The 23,286-nt window shown below is 34.1% G+C and overlaps 1 protein-coding gene across 1 annotated transcript in view; it reads left to right on the top strand.

The window, feature by feature from the left end:
• Window positions 1–23,286, top strand: part of sgip1a (SH3GL interacting endocytic adaptor 1a) — a 152,085-nt gene that overhangs the window by 15,456 nt on the left and 113,343 nt on the right. The window lies entirely within an intron of this gene.

The raw sequence follows: 23,286 nt of genomic DNA, 5'->3' as shown, positions 1-23,286 counted from the left end.
TATCTGTAGGTTTTAAAAACCAAAGGTACTTTTTGGAGAAAATCTTCAGTTGCAAAGTGATGTGCTGAATATTGTTTGGAAAACATGCACATACAGTATGAATCAGACTGAAACATTTAGGATTCAGAACTTCTTATAATCTGAAATGAATTTCACAATCTGATTGGATTCATTTAGATATGCAAGAATAACAGCATGCAAACATACAGTATCTTCTCATAAAATTATGTTATTTTCTGTAGTAATTTGAAGAATTGTATAAGAAATATAGTCAGTAACTACAGTACTTGAATCGTTAATAAAACAAAAATGTATAAGCTGTCTATTTGGATCAGAAAGGAGAAAATTGGCAAATCTTGCACTAAATGCATTCAAAAACCTTGCTGAAAAACTCTACTGGTGCACTGCAGTTGATTAGTTTGTTTGCCTTGTGTTTATGTAAATAACATATAATGTTACCCTGTGCAGTTAATGTGCTCAGTTTATGGGAAATATACTGCCCTGCTTTAGGTGTGGAGTGAGGGAGATGCGGGAAATGAGATGACGGGAGGGGTACAGAAGTGCATTTACTGCCTTGTTTATTCAGGCCTAAGGTCCCATCTAGTCTGCTCAGAGTAAAACTAAATATATACAAACACACACACACACACACGCATGTATACGCACACTATAATGACAGCAGACTATTAGAGGCCATAAACTGAGACCCTCTCTGGAGGATTTCAATTATATGATTGGTGAGCTAAACTTTTCCACTGTCTCGTTCTCAGCTGTGCTCTCCGGGCCAATCATCACACATGACCTTCAGTGCATGAATAAGTCATGTGAGTGAACAGACATCTTTAGAATATTAATTTGTGTGTGTGATGCTGACGGATAAATTGCAGCGTTCTGGAGTCTTATATTTTTGCATAACGACCTTTAAACTGTACATTTGTTCAGTTTGTTTCTGGCAAACGTCCAGACTTATTGCTCACTTGACACTTTCTTGTCATTTTTAAAGGCAACTCATTACAATTCATGGGCTTTTTTTAAGAAAGATGTCATTTAAGTATCATGAACAGTCAGCTGGTTATTATCGATAAATAAACCAGTTCAGGATGATGCAACGCTCCTCTGCTTCCTTTGGGGTTTCTATTCCCCTGTCTGGTTTATTTTGTTATAATAACTGCGTCATTGTACAGAATGGTTTACTTATTTTTAAACAGCCTGTTTGATTAAGTCTTACACCAAGAATAGACCGCAAGAGTTGGTTAGGGTATGATTTAATAGACGTAAAGTGATACGAGAATTCATTAAACCACCTAAATGAGGCAGTTTTGTCATAAGGTAAAATACATTGCTGTCATTGTCAGGTGCCTCTTAGAACTTGATATTCATTTTCAATCTCTTTTTTATACGTCTTTTCTACTATTGTATGGGGAGACATTTGAGACAAAGAGAAGATATTACCACCACTAGCGGAAATGTATAAAAATTTAATTGTGCTATTACTGTGATCACAGGGGCTTTTATATTAAGAGCTTTTTATGCTCATAGGAAAGTAGGAAAAGACAGGGCTAGGATTGGGAAATGAACGGGTTTATTAAACTCTCAGTTCAATTGTATAAATCTAACATTGAATCTATATTTATACTTATTTTAGACTGTAATAAAAACAGAGCATATCTGTTAACATTGAGATGTAAAAATACTGGATAGCTTAATGATATATGTTTGTTTAAACACACATCCAAATTCCAAAGTGTCCACTTTTGCTGCTTTTCAAATCATGTGGACAGAAGCCATTAGGGCAGCAGTGTCTTTATTACTACAGAAATCATCCATAAGTCAGCACTGTTAAATGAATTGACTGATTCACTGGTTGTATAGGAAGGGTGACAACGCATGGCTTTAATGGAAAGGAAGGGAATTTGACCATTATTATATTTTAAAGTGTTTTTAAGCCAAAATAAAGTGAAAGCATAATTCTTTCGAACAACTCTTGCAATTATATAACTTTTGGGATTACCTGTGTTGATGTTATTTACACTTTTCAGAAAGTTTAAAAATATGGGAGACTGGACAATACTTATATGGTATGATAGCAGATAGAATGGTAAAATACGGGAGAATCCCAGCAAAAATGAAAGGGCTGACGTGTATACGATAGACTGACTGTTGGAATTACTGCCGATGTCTTTTTCTTTGAAAAGCTAATGGCTTTTCATTAGTAGCATATTCAAATTTTTGCATTATTGTCAATGCACAGTCGCCAGGATCGACAAGACATTTATATAAAGTTTGACTTGACAGCAAACAACAGTATTTGAATCGCTTTATATTGCTTTGCTTGATGCCCAAAAGGATGTTTTTTCTTACATTTTAGAGTGCAAAATGACGTGAGGGAGATGATTTTCAATGATGGTGGAAACCAATAAAATGTTAATAAAGTAAAAATGTTAAAGTTCGCTAATATTTGTGCTGGGGTTTACTTAAAAAGGCAATATATTAATTCTACTAAAATACTTACTTACTTCCAGGGCCGTTTACACTGAAATTGATATTTAGCGCACCATGTTGGTGTTTTGTAACTTCTAATTTTTACAAGGTGGGTTGTTAGCCCAACACTCAACCACCAACATGGAAGACCAGGACATACACACATACACTACCGACAATTTAGCTAACCCAAATCACCTATAGCGCTTGTCTTTGGACTGTGGGGAAAACAAAGCACCGTGAGGAAACCCACACGAACACCAGGAGAACATGCAAACTCCACACAGAAATGCCAATTGACCCAACTGGGGCTTAAATCAGCGACCTTCTTGCTGTGAGGTGCCAAAGCTACACACTGCGCCACCATATACAACACATACAATGTTATTTTCAAATCTAATAAATATTTAGTATATCTAATGTTGACTGGACTAATAACATCAAATCCAGACAATTTTCTAAACTTTTAAAAGTTTGGTCAGCTGAAAAACTCAGAACTCAGTAGAAATAAGAGTATTTTGTGAAGGTTATTTTGTTATCTAAAATAACTGTGTACCGTGTGATCAAGAAAATATATTATTACAATAAAGTCATATTTTGTAAGTCAGTCTGACCTCTTGGCATTCTAAAAAAAGCATAACAGGTGAATGTCAAACAGATATGAAAACTAAAACTATGTTTACTGAGCTGAACTCTTGAACAAAACTTAGATTATTCTACCATTTGACTAGCATAGAGAGCCATGCAATGTCACTGTTATGCTTCATGTGTTACATTGTATAATGTAGTGTAAGTGCAAATGTATAGTAGTTTTCTAAATCCGACTATATGTAACAAAGCTCTGATTACTGTAGGTCAGTGTCAGTCACATTAGTCATTCTGAAAAATTTTCTACATCATTTACATTTACATTTAGTCATTTAGCAGAAGTAATTGGTCACAAAGTAATTGGTAACACTTTATTTTGATGGTCCATTTGAGTATTAGTAGATGGTCTGCTTAATATCTGTTGATACTGCTCCTTCAACAGACATTTAACTGACTATAAGAAACTTTGGAAGTACATGTCACCTTACACTAACCATAACCCTATAACCTTAACCAGCGTCATTTGTTTGAGGCCATTTACATTTATTTAATACAAATAAATAAAATAATAAGTAACACCGTACTCACACTGCAGGCTTGTGTGCACCACTCTTAATCATAAAACATGCTTCAAAATGTTTCCACCTAATCATTGTCAGTTTATATGTTTAAATGAAAAATCTGTGAATAACTGTACATAATTAAATGACAAAAACCACATGATCTATGGAAAGTGCCATTGATGCAGGTTACGGCTGAAGTTTTTTTAAATTTAACTGAAGATCTGGCTTTTTGAATGCAGGCGTCGACAACTAGTGAAGATGAGTTGATGTTTTTGTTGTATGAGAGATTTTAGTTTTTTATTGTATTGTAGTGGTTGCTTTTGTGTGGCATAGGGGAAATGTCAGTGAGTTGTGACGTAAGTGTGGTGTTCTGTTTAAATGATTCAGTTATCTCCTCAAGGTCTGATCTGATTAGATTGTGTTAACATCCTTGTGAACAAATCTGCCAGTGTTTTAGACAAGCAGCTTTTTTTAACCTTCATAATGACCGTTTTTTCATACAGTATTTAATTTTGAGATTTTTGGCTTTTCAAGAAATTGCTAAATAAAGAGTGTAATTTAAAGAAAGCATCCAAAATACAGGATTTTCTTTGTCCTGTAGAACAATATTTAGAACAGTATTTATTCTGACCCTTTGCGACTTACAGTCAACTGTGAATTTTTATTCTGAAAATAAAGTTTATTTGCATATTTACGTATATTTACTTGCTATACAGTAGATCTCATAGTAAGATGGAAAAAACTTGGCTTTTATCGTTAGAATGCAAATTAAATTCATTGTAGCGTACAATCCCAAATCAATAAACTTGGGACAGAAATTACTAATAAAAAGAGAAAGTAGTGATTTCCAAATTTACTTTGTCTAGTATTTCATTGCACACAAAATATTTCATGTTTTGTCTGGTCAACTTCATTTCATTTGTAAATATATATGCTTTCCTGTCATTCAGACCTGCAACATTCCCCCAAATGTTGGGAGTTTAAGGCTAGTAATCAGGTAAACTGGTTAAATAATGATGCGAAATGAAAGAGGTGATGCCAACAGGTGATTGTTATTATGATTTGGTGCAAAAGCAGCCAGCAGCAAGGTCCTTTGGGATCAACGCTAGTCCATGGATCACCAATTTGCCAACATGTACGTTAGAAAGTTATTGTAATGTTTAAAAACAATGTTCCTCAAAGAAAGATAGGAAGACATTTGTATATTTCACCTTCAACAGTACATAATGTAATTAAAAGATTCAAGGAATCAGGAGGAATTTTTGTGAGTAAAAGCCAAGGGTGAACAATCATAATCTCTGATTTCTCAAGCAACACTGCATCAAGAATCATCATTCATCTATAAATAATATTGCCACACGGGCTCAGGACTACTTTGGCAAACCTTTGTCAAGTAACACAATACATAGTTACATCCACAAATGTCAGTGAAAACTGTACTGTGCCAAAAGTAAGCCCTATATTAACAGTGTCCAGAAGCGCTATGGACTTCTGTGGGCTTGGAGGCATCTGGGATAGACCAGATGAGTCAGTATTGCAAGTCCAAAAGCCATGGGCTGTCATGATATAGGGTTGTGTCTGTGCCTTTGGCAAAGGTAACTATGGCAGCATTAATGTTGAGTACATAGAGATTTTGGAGCACAATGTGCTGCTGCCTATTTCCCATGCATATTTCCACAAGACAATGCAAAACCACATTCTGCACACATTACAAAGTACTGGCTGCGAAGGAAGACGATACAGGTACTTGACTGGCCTGCCTGCAGTCCCAATCTGTCTCCAATAGAGAATGTGTTGCGCATTTTGAAGCACAAACTGCGACAACAAAGACCTTGTACTGTTGCCCACCTTAAGACTTGTTTGCAGGAAGAATGGGACAAAATTACACCTGAAACACTTCATCACTTGGTGTCATCAGTCCTTAAACGTCTTTTTAGTGCGGTGAATAGGAATGGCACCATTGCAAAGTGGTACGTGTTTATAAAAAAAAATGTCTGCAAAGAAATACAAGTAAAAGATTAAAAAAGTACATTGAAAAATCACTTCTTTCTTTTTTATTTGCATTTTCGATACTGTCCCAACTTTTTCTGATTTGGGGTTGTATTTCTTAAGTGCCTTTATGTTTATTTGGGAGTAACATTTGATCTGGGTATTTTTTGTAAGCAAAGAAACCACCCTTATAATCATAATACAAGCATCGTTTTACCCAGCATGCATATTTCCCTGCCACACTCCCACACACTCACAGTGAAGGGTCTGAGGTAAGCTACAGATCCTGTTCAGTTCCCATACTGTATATATTTTTAAAGACTGTTTTCCCTCATGCACTGAGTCATAAATCTCCACAACTTCAGCACGTACACCAAACTTTAGTTTTTTAAAAATATCTTCATTCTGGAGAACACAACATGTTCAGAACGTCTTCACGTGTACTCGACTTTTGACTAAAATAATAAATAAATAAATAAATAAATAAATAAATAAAATATTTTTTTCACAGTATTGCCTGAAAAATCCCAAATCCCCTCTCTAAAAATCGTATATTACATTATGAAACACAAAATTCAACAAGAATTTTGAACCTGACTCCATCCAACAGTGTGTTGTTTATGTATGTATGTATTTATATGTGTTTATATATGTATTTATATAAATATATTATTATTATTATTATTATTATTATTATTATTATTATTACTATTATTATTATTATTATTATTATTATTATTATTATTATTATTATTATTATTATATGATAAAAAGAGTTGCCCAAAATCCCAATAGATTATTTTGAAGAATTTTGAACCTGACTTCATCCAACAGTGTGTTGTTTATGTATGTATGTATTTATATGTGTTTATATATGTATTTATATAAATATATTATTATTATTATTATTATTATTATTATTATTATTATTATTATTATTATTATATGATAAAAAGAGTTGCCCAAAATCCCAATAGATTATGTTGAAGAATTTTGAACCTGGCTCCATCTATAACCAATTTTGTACTAGCAATCTATGCAAAATAGAGAATATTTACTTGAACTTAACTCATTTAATAATTAAACAAATCATTTTAGAAAACAAATAAAAAAAGTGGTGATAATAAGTTACCTTTTACCCAAATCAGCTGCAGTGTCTAGCATTATTAAAGATATGAACGTTGCATTAAAGATACATATTGAGTCGACAAATCGGTCAGCCTGAATGTCTGAAAGGGCATGACGTTTTAGTCTGCATTTTTCAGACAATCTTCCAAACAAAGATATCACTATCTATGAGTATCGAATCATTCATTATCTGCGCACATGATTTACAAGTGCTGCTGATTCAGACTGGCCTGCACTGAGATCAGCACAAACTTATGAAGTCACACAGTAGCCTCTCATGAACCCAGAACTGAAGAGCAACTCTTGAACACGTCCGCACGTGTGGAAAGTCCCCACGTCTTCATACGTTTCTGTAACACTGACTCGTTTCGCTGCCGATGAGCGACGGTGATTACGGGAGTGACCCAAACCAAAACAACATTCCTGGTGCAGAGAGATGCCACAGATTAGCAACGTGCCCGTCTGCTCCTCTCCTTTGCCTACGTGCCGTTTGCCAAGCAATGCCCTTTAGAAAACCAACAAGGGCCGTCTCACACTTTCACACACCCTCATCAGCTCACTTCCTGCTCTCAGGACCAAACTGGCTGGACGGGCTTTTAGGGCATCTCATAAATATGTGAAATTTCAGAATTTATTATAAAAGACTTTAACTTTTATAGTTTTGGCCTGGTGTTGCTTATCTGAATGTGCTTTATGTCAGCGAGTGACCTGTAAACGTTACTTTGAAAAGCAGATTTGTAAATGAGCTCTAATGGTTCTGAGGGAGATGTAAGGATATAGAGCTATTATGAACTATTTTTGCATCTTGCACTGGAATTTATCCAGCGAACACCTCTGGATTATTAATATGTCATTCTTAGAAATTATATTCAGACAAATTATTGTATACACATACATGCATACATACATACATACAGTTGAAATCAAAATGATTAGCCCTCCGGTGAAATTTTAATTATATTTAAAATATTTCCCAAGTGCTCTTTAATGGAGAGAAGGTTTTTAACACAATTTCAAACATAATAGTTTTAATAATTATTTTCAAATAACTTAATTCTTTTGTCTTTTTCATGATGACAGTGCGAAATATTTATTTTGCTAGATACTAGTATTCTAAAAGTGCCATTAAATACTTTTTTTTTAGGCACATCTTAAGGGTGCTAATTATTTTTTGGGGCTAATGACTTTTTTTTTCAATTGGATACAGAACTGTTGTTAATTAGGCCAATGACTGGCCTAATTAACCTTGCTATCTTTTAAAAGGTAGATATTTCTAAAGTCCATTCATTCATTTTCTTTTTGGCATAGTCCCTTTATTAATCAGGGGTTGCCACAGCGAAATGAACCGTCAACTTATCTAGCATGTTTTACCCAGTGAATGCCCTTCCAGCTGCAACCCATAACTGGGAAACACCCATACACTCTCATTCATACATAACTTTACGGACAATTTAGCTTACCTAATTCACCTATAGCGCAGGTCTTTGGACTGTGGGGGAAACTGGAGTACCCGGAGGAAACCCACGTAAAAAGGGGGGACATTTTGCTGTGAGGCATCAGCGCTACCCACTACGCCACCGTGCCTCCCTTCTCAAGTTCATGTTTAGAATTTTATATTTGTAAAAAGTTGTGAATTGTGAGTGATGCCATTTATTTAACCTACTCTATGTATTCTGTACTCCATAATTAACATTTAATTTTCTATTATAACTTAGTTGAATTTGCAGCGTTATTGCAGTCTTCAGTGTAGGCATGGGATGATATCCGGCTTCAAGGTTTACCGCGGTTTTTAAAAGCCAAGGGTTTTAAAACCGCCAAAGTTTTCTGTCTTACCATTTCTACGATATATGTAAGTTGTTTGTTTTGAACAACTGCTTCATTTAGTTTTTTAGCCTTTTAACTGCACTTCGACAAGTGATGCACAGACACAAATTTAGTTTTATTTACTTATTGTTTGTATTTATTTTTATTAATTAAACCAAGAATATAAAGTATTTTTAGAAACATAAGAGCATTTGCCCACGCTTTGTAGCTGGCAGCTTTTTGCATCTGTGATTTCTTACTCCTGGCAGAAAAATTCCTTTCTGTGATTGGTCATGTTTCGCAGTCACTTGTTTTACTGTATTTCGTTTTACAGCAAATTAAAAATACTGTATTTTAATGGTGCATGTTTACTATTCCGAAATATTTTAAATGTTTCTTAAAATAAAAAATATTTTGTTCAGTAAGGAAAAAAATTTAGTTTTTTTACCCAGACAATTAAAAAAAGAACATATTTTAGAGCAGTAATCACAATACTGTAAACTGTGATATTTTTATCCAAGGTTATCATACCGTCAGAATCTCATACTGCCCCATGCCGACTTCAGTGTGATATTATCCTTCAGAAATCATTCTAATTTGTTGCTCAAGAAATAAAGTATTTGTTTGAAATATAAAAATGTACTTTCTGGGAAGGACCATCACACAGTGGAAACGTGTACCAATCAGTATTTCAGGTGTGTTTTTTAAAGGGACAGTGACGAATTGGAAATCTAAAAAAGGCTTTACTGTCCATATTAATAAATTCAGTAAAACACTTTAAATGTTCAATATCTTAATGATGATGTTCATTCAAAACTAGATAATTGGAAACTTGTAAAATTATGTAGAATAAATTAAGTATAAATGAATGTGAAGTTTGCTTGACTAATATTTAAATAAAAAATAAACGTTAATATTTATTAAAATCTTCTGTGAATATTGATGATTATTCATCTTTTCCAAGAACATCAGAATGAGATATAACAGTTTACGTCAAACGTGTCTCTTCTGAGATCATCCACCAATGAAAGATGGAAGGCTAGTTCCAAATGTGACTTTAGATTCCCTAAATAGGAATTTTGGGATGCCCAAAGGGTGGACTTTGTCTTGAGGGACAGTCACACCCAGAGACATGGGCGTTTGTAGGCGGATTTGAACTCCATCACACTTTAGGACCCGTTCTTTTTTTTTATTTTTTTTTAAGTCCTGCAGCATCATGGCAGAATTACACGTTTACATGTAACACGCCCTCCGAAGATCTCTAGATAAGCAGCCATTTACTGCACAATTAAAGCCTAGCAGGTGCACACCCAACACACAGACTCAGCCCTTTCTAAAACAGTCTGTGCTGATGCAATGTACGTGAAGACTAATGATCCAGACACCCAGAGCCTGCCTGCCATCTATTGGAGACTAAAATAACACTTGAGGGGAAAAGTAGGTCAGTGAATGTGGAGGATGAGAAAAACGCATGAGAAAAACCGAGACATGAGAGAGAGGAGACTGGAGAATATCACAGCTGGATGCATGTTGCATGTCTTTCTTTTCTACTGCCATGCTTTTGTCTTTCTTTTATCTGTCTTTCTATGTGATGGTTTGTCTCCCGTTCCATCTTTTTTGTGCCCAAATCTTATGACAGAATAGTGTCAGAATATTACGAATCTCTCATGCAATGTTGAGAGATGGGTTTATATAATAATTAGGCCTTAAATGATAGCATATGTGTTTTTAATCAGACTACAGAAAATTATATGGAACTAAATTAATCAAAAACATTTCCAAAAATTAACATTTAATTCCCATAGTTAGCTTTCAATAGACATGTATGCGCATGCAGTTCATATGTAGCACAGTTTTATTTAATAGTAAATTCCAACACATTGTAATGAAATCAGGGAAGCCTTTTCTATTAAACTATAATAGGCACCAGGGGTGTAGCAACCAGGGGGGAGGGGGTGGGTGGGTATACGTCCCCCTCACTTTTAGAGACAGACCATTTAGAAACAGGTGATTAATAATTATATGAACATGATCTCATACAGACCCCCCCCCCCCCCCCCCCCTCCCCTCACACACTTTTAAAATGTACGCTACGCCCCTGATAGGCACTGTATAGTACATGGTGCATTTTCTTTGCTTATTGATTTCCTCAATAAGGAAAGAAAGCTGCACATTATTTCTTAATAAAATATACTGTAAATGATTTGTAGAATACTTGTATTTGTTATATATATTATCGTTTATTATTCATAAAATGTTGCTTTTGTTTTTGTTGAATTAAGTATAATGTCTGACTCTGACCATTGAAAAGCACAAGGTGGCAGTGTTGCACTGTATTATTTAAAACAAAACCAGGCTCAGATCTGCAGACTGCATTATTATGCTGCCTTCCCTTTTGAAATATATCTTGCAAGCATTCATATTTTTGAATAGTGTTATGTTAAATTTAGACATATTTTCTAACTAAAACATTATCTGATTCAATGCAGTGCATTCGTCATGTGTGATTATTGAATTTGAGTGATTTCACTTTTTTCCAAGCGATTTTATTTTATTCTTAAGGGTATTTGTTTTTGTTTGGTTGGTTTTGCATTCAGATAGGAAAGAAGAAAGAAAAACGTATAGATACAGTTGAAGTCAGCATTATTAGCCCTCCTGAATTATTAGTCACCCTGTTTATTTTTTTCCCCAATTTCTGTTTAATGGAGAGAAGATTTTTTTTTCAACACATTTCTAAACATAATAGTTCTAATAACTGATTTATTTTATCTTTGGCATGATGACAGTACATAATATTTGACTAGATATTTTTCAAGACACTTCTATACAGCTTAAAGTGATATTGAAAGGCTTAACTAGGTTAATTTGGTTAACTAGGCTGGTTAGGGTAATTAGGCAAGTTATTGTATAATGAAGGTTTGTTCTGTACTATCGAAAAAAAATACATCTTAAAAAAGGAGCTAATAATTTTGACTAAAATGGCTTTTAAAAAAATAATATAAATTGAATAAACTGCTTTTATTCTTGCTGAAATAAAACAAATAAGACTTTCTCTAGAAGAAAAAATATTATCAGACATACTGTGAAAATTTCCTTGCTCTGTTAAACATAATTTGGGAAAGATTAAAAAAAATAAAATAAAAATCAAAGGGGGGCTGACTTCAACCCTATAAGTGTATATTTATTTGATATTGTTGCAAAGTTGTACTTAATTATATTTAATTTGCAGAGTTACACAGGGTGAATTAGTTAGTACATGAAATAATTTGGCAAATGGCTCTAGTCTAAGATATATACACACAAAATAAAGTGCAATATATTTTTTTCAGTAATTAAAATGCATTTTTTAATAGATTTTTTCTAAGTAAAAATCAGTCATGAAAATGTATATACTAAATAATTTACAGGAAACACTCACTAAATGTCATTCACTGTAACAGTAGTTCAGATTCCAAATATTTACAAGAAAAAAATAACATTTGATGAAATAAAAAAGGGATCTCAATGCAAAATACTAACAAAATACTATCCATACTAACATTTTTCCTCTAAAAACTTCCACTATCTTTCAAACCATTTGACCATGTCAAGAAGCTGTTTCTGTTTGTGAACAGAAGTAAATATCATATAATATATAGTTTGACTGCATCTAGCATGTTGTGTTACTTTTACATAAATATATCTGTTTTACTAAATGATGATGATTTTCTGAATTTTAATGACATTTTGTCAAAATAAAAGGTAATATTGTAATTTTGCAATGTTCAAATCATTGTCTGTATTATTAAACTAATAATATTCCTGAGTAAATGAGTGCTGTTGTGGGCCCAGAAAACCTGCTTTCAGTTATATTCATGAATACTCATTTATACATACATAATAAAATACAGTAGCTGCATTGTAGATAGTGACTTATTAAAACAATTGATTTGATTACTTATTAGAACTACATTCAGTACTCTCAAAAATGTTTTAATGATTCAGCTATACCTTTAAATAAACAAAAACGTAAAAGGCAACATGAAAATGAAGGTGCTGTCCAGTCAGTTACCTTCACCGAGAATAATCTCACTTTCCGGTCATTGGAAAGCAATATGAATGTGCCCGGCCACGCACTGTCATTGACCCTGTATGTCCAGATAGCTGGATTACATAACCGAGAGATCTTTAACAGACACATTATGAATCTGCCAAAATGAGCCCTGAAGCTAAATTGTCATGAACATCTTGTTCCGTTTACACGGGATGCATTGATAAGCAGTCAACAACAGGGGGCAGATTCCTTTCTACTTATGCATTTAGATGCTTCTTTTTATTGAATCATACTGTATGTTATAAATCATATGTTACTCTGTTTCAATGTCTTTATGTTCCCTGAAAATAATAACTACGTATTACAGTTGTGCGGTTTTTAACCTAGTTTATATTATACTGATGTACCACATTTCAAATACATGGTGGACTTTAGTAATATTTTTAAGGCATTAGAAATACAAATTCAGAATATAAAAGTTGCTATGAAACTCTGCTGATTGAAATTTCTGAGAGGTTCTTGATATTCAACAATTCACATCATAAAATCCATTTTCAAACAAAAAAAGGGAAATGAAGAAAATGCTGTTTTTCCGTTTTTCGTTTGCTCACAAAAAAAAAAACCCAGAAAAAAAGAGATTTTGGCTCAATTTCAATTTTAATTTTTTGAATTTAGGGTAGGAAAATAGATCAATGACTTCAAAATTCATTATACACATGTAGGCGGTGCTGAAACGCCCATTTTCCTCTGATTGGTCAACCAAATCTGAGCTCGTGATGTAGCCCTCAAAATAAGAGCCCTCTGTGGACCAGCATCAAGGCTTTTAATTATTATTATTATTTAATTATTTATATAAACAAAGTTTACATATTCTGTCATTTGATCAGTTAGCGGGCTTACATTCATTGCACATGCATAAATTAAATAAAAACATAAATTAGCAGTATTATTAGACGTTTGTCATTAAAATAAAGTCATAGTATGCTGCCAAATGTCCTGCAGCTGTGCACGTGATGCTGAGCAAAGATAGCCATTTCCGAGCAGGACCTAGTTTGGATCATCATTTCCAAGAAAGGCCTATATAATAATAATGGTGATAATGATAATAATAATGATAATAATGATGATGATAATAATAATAATAATAATAAATGCCTATAGTTCGCTTGCCTATATGCCTATACTTGCTGCTGTGCACCTGATGCTGAGCATAGACAGCCATTTGGGAGCAGCACCTGGTTTGCATGATTGTTTCCGAGCTACTGTAGACCTAAATAATAATAATAATAATAATAATAATAAAAAAATAATAATAATAGGCTAATAATAATGAATATTGGTCACTTAGTGTTTTTTTTTATTGTTTAGTTTTTAGCAGGACCAGAATAAAAACACATTGGGACCAGTTGTAACAAAGGGTACCATTTTTTAAAATTATTTTATTCCCTCCTATTGATGTTGATTAGGCTTTTTACATACATACATACATAATATATATATAATATATATGTATGTATATGTGTTATTATTATTATTATGATTATTATTTAAAGGCCTAGCCCATGGCAGGCTATGTGTAATATATTAAATAAGTGGGTTTATATAAAATACAATAGGATCGGTGGCTGTGCACAAGCAACATCTCCAGGTTGCCAACTAATTTAGGAGCCGAACTAAAATAAGTTTAAGTACAAAAAGCCTAGCTATACAATACGGCCAGCTGCAATGCCTATTTCTCATGCGTTTTCTCACACAACAAGACTTTCTAGACATTCTAAAACACTGGATTAATGAACAAATTTTTAAAGGAAGTAATTAAACACATACTTATAATAAATAATGTCTTGTAGTTCTGACTAACAGATGAGCTGGCTGTCTGGGCATTGCGCTAATAGTGAAATTGACATTTGCTCTTCGTGAGAAAATTGTTGAAGTGCTACAGCGGGCTCAGTTCTATATTGCACACTATATTGCATATAGGCTACTATTCGGTGCTGCCAACTGTTTGCATTTTATTTTATGCATTTACTATTGCATGAAATAATAGAAAAGGAAAGTGCGTTCGTAAAGTGCGTGATGTGCAAAGAAATCAGCGCACTATTCTGAATTAAATTCTCTTTAACCAAATTCTGCTTAAATTGTAGAAAATCTTTAAAATGACAGGACTTTAATCAAGCCTGTTTAATTTGGAGAATTAGTTATTAATAGCTTAGTCCTTATTAATGATCAGTTTATAAAATACAGAATTTACAGATCTGCTGAAGAATAAGACGAATGTGCAATAATAACTATTATATTTTTGTACTTTATAGCTTTACAGCGCGTGCGTCAAAGATGTAGTCATTGATGTAAGCCTGCTAACTGATCAAATGACAGAATATGTAAACTTTGTTTATATATAAAATTAAATAATAATAATAATTAAAAGCCTTGGTGCTGGTCCACACAGGGCTCTTTATTTGAGGGCTACATCATAAGCTCAGGTTTGGTTGACCAATCAGAGGAAAATGGGCGTTTCAGCACCGCCTACATGTGTATAATGAATTTTGAAGTCGTTTATCCATTGTCCTACCCTAAATTTAAAAAATGAAAATTGGGCCAAAATCTCTTTTTGTTTTTTGTGAGCAAAAGAAAAACGTAAAAACGGACGTTTTCTTCATTTTCCTTTTTTTTTGTTTGAAAACAGATATGGATTGGATAGAAAATATAAATATAAAAACAACGACAGAACATTATCCATTAGTTTATTGTCTAAATTCTGTGAAAATGTATTCAATTATGAAAAAATAATTTTATTAAGTAAAAGTTTTTAGTCCAGCCTTATTTCAGTCCAGCTAATACAACCTGTATATAATGTTCATAGTACATCCATCTGTAAATATTACCATAATTTTTCTATAACTGCACTTTATAACTTATACCTATATCCTGCACTTGCTGCTATTGCACTGCTGGTTAGACCGAAACTGCATTTCGTTGCCCTGTACTTGTACATGTGTAATGACAATAAAGTTGAATCTAATCTAATCTAATCTAATATAATCCATGATTTATTTGGAGGTGTCTAAAACAATTGTGTTTGTTATAGTGATTATCAGTCATCATTAATCTTAAAATTGATATAACATATTGGAGTTAGAGTTTACTTTTATCATGCGCAACCTTGAGCTTTTCAGAGTCTTAGAAAATTGAAATCAATATTTTGTTTTGTGTAAGCAAGTAAATAACCAAAAACTCCAGGCTACAACATTCAGTTCTCAAGTCTTTTGAAGACATATTCTGTGTGTGTTTCATGGAGTTATTTCAGTGACTTAAAAATGGTAGTTTTTCACTAACAACTCATAAACACTTCTTTCTCAAAAACACAAATGTGTTCATAAATGTTGCCAAAGTACTATTGTAGGCCATTTTGTGCTGTTTACAGTGGTATTAGACTTTAGCCACATGTTTCTAAGCAACTGAAAAAAGCACAAATATCAGGGCAAATCAGAAGTTCTCCAGGAACCCAAAACACCTTTAGATCCCCCAGAGGGTTAATGAGATTTATAGCTCTTCCTCTCATCTTTCACTCGCAGCAAACTAATGGTTGGAGGGGCGTGGCTAACCCTTTTATCCCACGCTGTCAAACTGATGTCATCAGAAAAGGCCTGCCTTTCCAGAGCAGAAGCAAATAGTTAGATTTTGATTAAAGATTACCAAAAAGATTTTTTTTATTGGTGGATTAACTTGCATGGATAAATATGTCACACATTCAAGAGTTCACACTTAGCTGATAATTAATAAAGCGTATTTGGCATGCTGTCCCGGGAGAGAGCCCTAAGCTCGTAATATCCTCGAGCCCGGGGCTCCCTCCCGTTAGAAGGGTGAGAGGGGAGTTCGAGCTCAGGTAGGTCTCGAGAACTCCCCTGCTTATGGCAGTGTAAGAAGTGTAAACTAAGGTTGTCTTAGGTGATAATTTGGTTTAGTCGATCGGCTATGGTTTATGTTTTTGGACAGTGAGAGGAAACCAGGGAACTTGGGGGAAACCCACGCAAACACGGGGAGAACAAGTAAACTCCGCACAGAAACACCAACCAGCCCGATACGAGGTTGGACCAGCGGTGTTCTTGCTGTGAGGCAACAGTGCTAGCCACTGGGCCACCGTGTCGCCCTATCGGAAAAGGGGGAGGAAGTAGGGGTGGAAGGGGGAGAAGCTTCAAGACAAAGATAACTGGAGTGAAAAACTCTGGATAATTATAATGCTTCCGTAATCATCTAATTGGTCAGATTACAGAGCTAATCAGGAGCCAGCCTTGTTGATCATAAGCACGTGATCCTCTCGAAATTAGTTTATAAATAAACCACACTTAAGGGTACGTATTTAGCAAAGAGTTTTTTGCACAGCTGAAAATGCCAGATCTCATCCAAAACTGCTCGGTTGTGAGAGCTTCTCCAGCTGACAGAGCTGTTTAAAAAATGCAGAGCACTAAGCACTTCATGTAAAATGAACGCTCAGTGCCTAGTCATGTTTTCATGCAGATTTAAAAAAAACAAGCCAATGTCTACCTGCATGGACTGTTGTGACAATAGTTGTAAATAATTTACAGTTATTGCAAAGACTAATTGTTTTACTTTATATGGGCATATGTCCATTAAAGTGTTTTTTCCTGAATCAAATGTGTCTCATTAAATCAAATTGTGTTTGAGACAAGCATTTTTGTCACTACCATCGCCTATTTAGTATTAGGTTTATACTATAGAAAGTCTGGTAAATGGGACTAGAGACAGTGTCTGTGATTTTGGATTCAGTAATAGTTGGTTTATTGTTCTTGTCTGCTTGCCTGTCGTCTCTCCTCATCCTTGTTTTTACAGCAGTTGAGTTGAGTTATTTATGCGTGTTGAAGTAGGAGTGTGTTTACCCCCCACCCCTTTACTCCTTCCCACAAATATCCTTTGACAAATATTTTGTACGGCAGGCGGGTTTGGGAGGATGTTGACAGAAGCTGGTGGTTGGTTGTGGATGCTTCATGATATGTTATTAAATATAAAGATGAATTTAGAATATTCTCTGGACTATTTCGTGAATAACATTACATTTTAGCTGCATTTATATGTATGGATATGAATATATATATAAACAATAAATAAATATTTTTACTTACCAGTTATAACAGTTTGGTCACCTAGCATCTTTAGGAATGGGAATATAATACATTTAAATTCAAGCAAGTTATTGAGAAAAAAAAAACAACAACAACGTTATTAAATGTTATTTCGTGTATTCTCTTGATTTTTTTTTTTTTTCCTGTATATTAACATTTTATTTAATATTTGTTCCCTACATATGAATTTGGTTGTACTCATTTTTGAACAGTTATCTGTGTTGGGTTAGTTTCAGTTTTGGGTAAAACTGAAATATTAATATAAATGTGGGATATATGAGTGGTGTACTCAGTTATGCTAAGCTGTGTGTGTATGCATGTATGTATGTGTCACTTCAAGTTCAGCTACAGCATTGAAAAAGATCTTTAGAGATCAGACTGTATTTTTTGCTTATTATTAAGTATTTTTCAAGTGTTTGTTAAAAGTGCTTGAAGTGCCACATTATATTGTTCCATTCATCTATCCATACATAATACAGTTTCTGACAAAAGTCTTGTGGCTTAGCTATTTTGTAGAAGCACCTTCGATTAATTTAATTAACCAATTGGTGTTAGAAATAGCTCATATGAAAAGCAAAATACCCTCCCAAATGATGTTTAATGCACTGAAATAAATTAGTTTTACTGAAAAAAAGATTATTTATTCAAGACAGGAAGGTCAAATTTTTGGACAAAAGTTTTGTCGCCTATACAGAAATTGAACAAATTTACTGCAAACGCAAAAATATGTCAGCTAATTAAGTAGTGGTGCTGTGAGATCCAAATTTAATATCTTGGATGACTTCCGTAAGTTTGAAACCATGCGGTTTGGCAGTGATTCAAATAATTTATTGATGAAGTCATCAGGAATAGCAAAGAAAGCATGCAGTCTTGCATGCCTCGCAGAGTTTATCAATATTCTTTAGTTCGTCTTCCATGCTTCCTCTTTTATCCTACCCCACATATGCTCAATGATGTTTATGTCTGGTGACTGAGCTGGCCAATCCTGGAGTATCTTGATCTTCTTTGCCTTGAGGAACTTTGATGTGGAGATGGAAGTATGAGATGGAGTACCGACCCGCTGCAGAATTTGGCCTCTTTTATGGTTTTGGAATATTAGGTGTAGCTAAGATTTCTTGGTATTTTAAACTATTGATCTTGCCTTCCACCCTGGTTACATCCTGGATGTAACCCCAGACCATGATCTTTCCGCCACCAAACTTCACTGTTTTCTGGGTAAATCACGGATCCATGTGGGCTCCAGTAGGTCTCCTGCAATATTTGCAGTGACTGTGGTGTAATTCAACAGAAGGTTTATCTGGAAAAATCCACCTTCTTCTTTTTAGCAGGCTGTGGGCCTTGGCAAATGCCATATGGTTTTTTCAAATGACTTTGGTTTAGTGCTGGCTTCTGGGCACTGATTTGGTCATGGAGGCCATTTCGAGACAGAATCCGACAAACTTTTCTGGTTGACACAGGGACTTTGGATGACCAGGTCACGTGGAGCTCTGCTGCAGTGGTAAATGGGCTGGATTTTCAAGCCGACAAACGGTCCTCCCGAGCAGTTGTCTTGTGGGGTCTGCCTAACCTGGGCATATCAAAAACGTCTCCAGTCTCTTCAAATCTTTTTTATCCTCTATTGATGCTGAGACTTACTGAAGGTGACTACTGTATCAGCAGTGGATCTTCAACCTCTTGATAATCAACACTTTAGTCTCAGAATGAATCTTAGGCATGTTTGCAGAGGTCTAGTTGATGTGAAGGTCTAGTGTACTGGGGTCCTTTTTAGACACACCTGAGACCTAATTGATCCATTATTTAGTCACAGGTGAAGCTCATATGACAAGGCGACAACACTTATGTCTTTGCAAATATTGACTTAATGGGCTTTACCAAGCTGGGAATCTTAAAATACTTTTTGACAGTTTAGTTTTGCACTGAAACATTATTTCAAAAGTTGTTGGAATTAAAATGAGCCCTTTCTTGTAAAATTTTTTTTTATATATATATGTCTTGTTTAGAAATATATTTCAGTTGCACTTCAGGTCAATTTGTACTAGGCATGGGGTGATAACCGTTTTCAAGATACTGTTTACCTCAGTTTGGAAAAGTCAAGGTTTTAAAACCGCCCAAATGTTCTGTTATACCATTCCTACGGTTTATGCAAGATTGTTTTTTTTTACTCTGTTTTTATTTTATTTTTTTTTTGTTTTTTTAGGACAACAGTATCTTCAGCAGCAATTATATCCAAAGATGTGGTTTTAAATTGTAACTCTTTACAATTTAAAATGACATCATGGGATATAATTTCTGCTGAAGATACTGTTGTCCTACTGTCTGTGTTTTTGAAGTTAAGAAAGATAGCAGGAGTCAATGACTCATTTGAATTATTTAGCCTGACATGTATACTGTTCCAAAATATTTTAAATGTTTCTCAAAATAAAATATATTGGCTGCATCGGAAAACACCTACTACTCAGTAGATACTGGCAACACTCGACCGTTAAAAAAGTATGTTCTATACAGTATTAATGTGAGTAGTATGAATGGAGCTCGGACATACACAAGATGCCATATTGTCATCATCACATGACATACTGTACCCGCGTCAGTTGTGTCGCTTCACTTCCAATTATGAATTCTCTCGTGGTGCATAATGGGATAGCGTAGGGTCCCTCGCATGCGCACTTCAGAATCTCGCCAAAAGTAGGTAGTCATCCGGGTACTTCTGGCATACAGTTTTTCCTGTTCTATGAATTCAGACATACTACTTAGCTCGCATTCTGTTTTAGCGTACTATATACAGTATGGAAGTATGCAATTTCAGATGCAGCCATTGTGTTCAAAGCGGAAAAAAGTTTTTTACCCAGACATTTAAATAGGACATATTTTAGAGCAGTAATCATTATACTGTGAAACCGTGATATTTTTATCCAAGGTTTTCATACCGTTAGAAACTTATACTGGCCCATTTTGTACACAAGCGACAAGACTTTTGTCAGGGACTGTACATAATTTACATATTTTAATAGATCATTTTTTATATATATATAAAGTCCTGCCTTACATAGATTTTTCTAAATCCCAAATATTATTCTCAGACAAAACCAAAAAAAAAAAAAAAGAAATACTTGACACTTCTATGTAATAATGAGAAACTGAATAACATCATGTCAAAAATTACACAAGATTTTTCATGTCAAAAATCACAAGAACTACAATTTGTGAAGATCGTTTGATGCTTTAATTTTCAAGACAAGACCTTAAGGCTTTATTTTGCTATATTTGTAAACAAACACGCATGCACCTGCACGCTGGAAGGATAAGATCTGCTCCATTGAGTAGTGTAGGGTTTAAAAGAGGTGGAGTGTAGTGGGGGAGGGTTGTATTTACAGACAGCATCTGCTGTATAGGGTGGTGCGAGTCTGGGTGTTTTCTGGTTGGGTAGACTATGTTGATTAGGCGTCATTTTGACCATATCTTCAACATTGAGGGATGCTAAATGTGATCTGGAAACCTGTATATTCATTGATAATTGTGGAGGGATGTATCTCTGTCAATGTCTTGGTCACTGTGGCCCTTGTGTGAATGACTGGGCGTTTATAGACTGATGTGTTCAGACAGTTAGATAAAGAATGCAGATAGAGGGCGCTAGAGACAGACAATGATAAGAGGAAGAGACGCTCACATGGACCTGAGCATGACTTAGGTGATCAGAGGATTGAGAATGAAACAGCATCATGTCTGAACACTTCCTGATTAGGCAATAAAGCAGGGTTGAGAGTAGACATGCAGATATGTATTGTTGCTTTAGTGCTTATAAGGAGAGATGATCATAAAATATGAATACACTTATATTAAAAAGAAAAATCAGCATGCTATTTCTGTTTGCATTGTAATTTGTGGTTTCAGTTCTGGTACATAATTCTTGCTGTGCATGAATATATATTTTATAGTCATAAAAATGCCGCAGCAGGTTAATCTGACATTTGTTAGTCTTTCATGCTGAGAAATCTCTTTAGGTGTTTGCATAATTATATATTCAGAAGTTAATGACCAAACATGTCTTCATAAGCTCATGTTGTTGCTGCTGAAATATAACCCAGAAAACACTAAATAAATATTTTCCAGAAGATTAGATATTAATTAACAATCATTCAGACATATGTACAAAAAGCCTCCTTATTTAAACTACATTCTTGCATGTCCACCATGTTTGTAATTTTAACACTTTTTACCCATGTTTGCAATTATAATCAAATTCTCTGCAATAGATTAGTGTTTTATTTGGAACAATAATAAACTCATACATAACATGGTTTATTGTATAAGTTAGACCTGGGCATTTTACAGCCCCCAGGCCACGCGCTGGACTTCTTTGATCAGCCCGCGTGAAGTAGGTCTGATATTGCAAGTCAACAAAGGGGTACTTTCACTTATAGCGTCTTTTGTGTGCTCAGTTTCATTATTTCAAATGGTGACGCATGGGTTAAGCGCACAAATAGGAAGGGATGCACATGCGGTATGTCACGCTCATGTTTTCACGTTTCTTTTTTAAGATTTTTTTTTAAAGATCTTTAGATTTTTATAATATTATAAATGTTTATTTAAAAAAAATGTTTTGGAAAACAAATGAACTGTATTGGTCTGGCCCACTAAAACCTAAAGTCTAATGTGGCCCCTTGAAAAAATTTTTGCCCATCCCTGGTACAAGTGCACTACATATATTGTGTGTCATTTGGGATGCAACAAATGATTTAGGACATACTAATTCTATTCTAATATTTATAACTTTTAGTATGCAAATTGGAATGCAGCAATTATGTCAATATATGAGTAATTTTAATTCATTTAATGACCTGATTTTTCTTTTGTTTTACTTATTTATTTACTTGTGTGATATTGCTGTATCACTTGCTCTCCTTTATTGTTTTGCCAATTTCGACGGCAAGAGTGTTGCCTATATTTGGTGCTACAGCAGACTGTTGTTCCTTTGATCAACACACGTGTTTTGCTTAGAAATGGAAATGTGTTTTAAAATATCAGGTTAAATTAAAAAAATCTAATTAATGGCCCATTTAAAAGGAGCACAATTGTCTTAATTCTTAAATAAATCAACTATTTGAACAAATCAAATGAATACATAAATAATATCTGACTTATTAAAAAATCACTGCCACCTACATTCAAATAAATTGTATGAGCAAAGCTGTCACTGTGGTGGAGGCTTTTTAAATAGTGAACTTTTGTACATTTTAGGTACTAATATATACCTGTAAGTCATCAATATGGACCCTTAAGTACAAAGAAAAAAAAAAAAAAGCTACATCCTCAGTGACAGCTCACATACCTTTATTTTTGCATTGCTTTTCTTCTTTTATGGAACATAATACACCAGCCTGCTTTCTAAATGTACCAAATAACAAATACTATATTTGTCTTATATATTATATTATATTATATTATATTATATTATATTATATTATATTATATTATATTATATTATATTATATTATATTATATTATATTATATTATATATTAAGTCTTTTAATGCTTTTCTCATTTAACACAATCGTAGCG

Source organism: Danio aesculapii, chromosome 6, assembly GCF_903798145.1.
Source record: "Danio aesculapii chromosome 6, fDanAes4.1, whole genome shotgun sequence".
In the NCBI taxonomy this organism is placed as follows: Eukaryota; Metazoa; Chordata; class Actinopteri; order Cypriniformes; family Danionidae; genus Danio; species Danio aesculapii.
The sequence above is the reverse complement of the archived record's forward strand: the minus strand, read 5'-3'. Positions and strand labels throughout refer to the sequence as shown.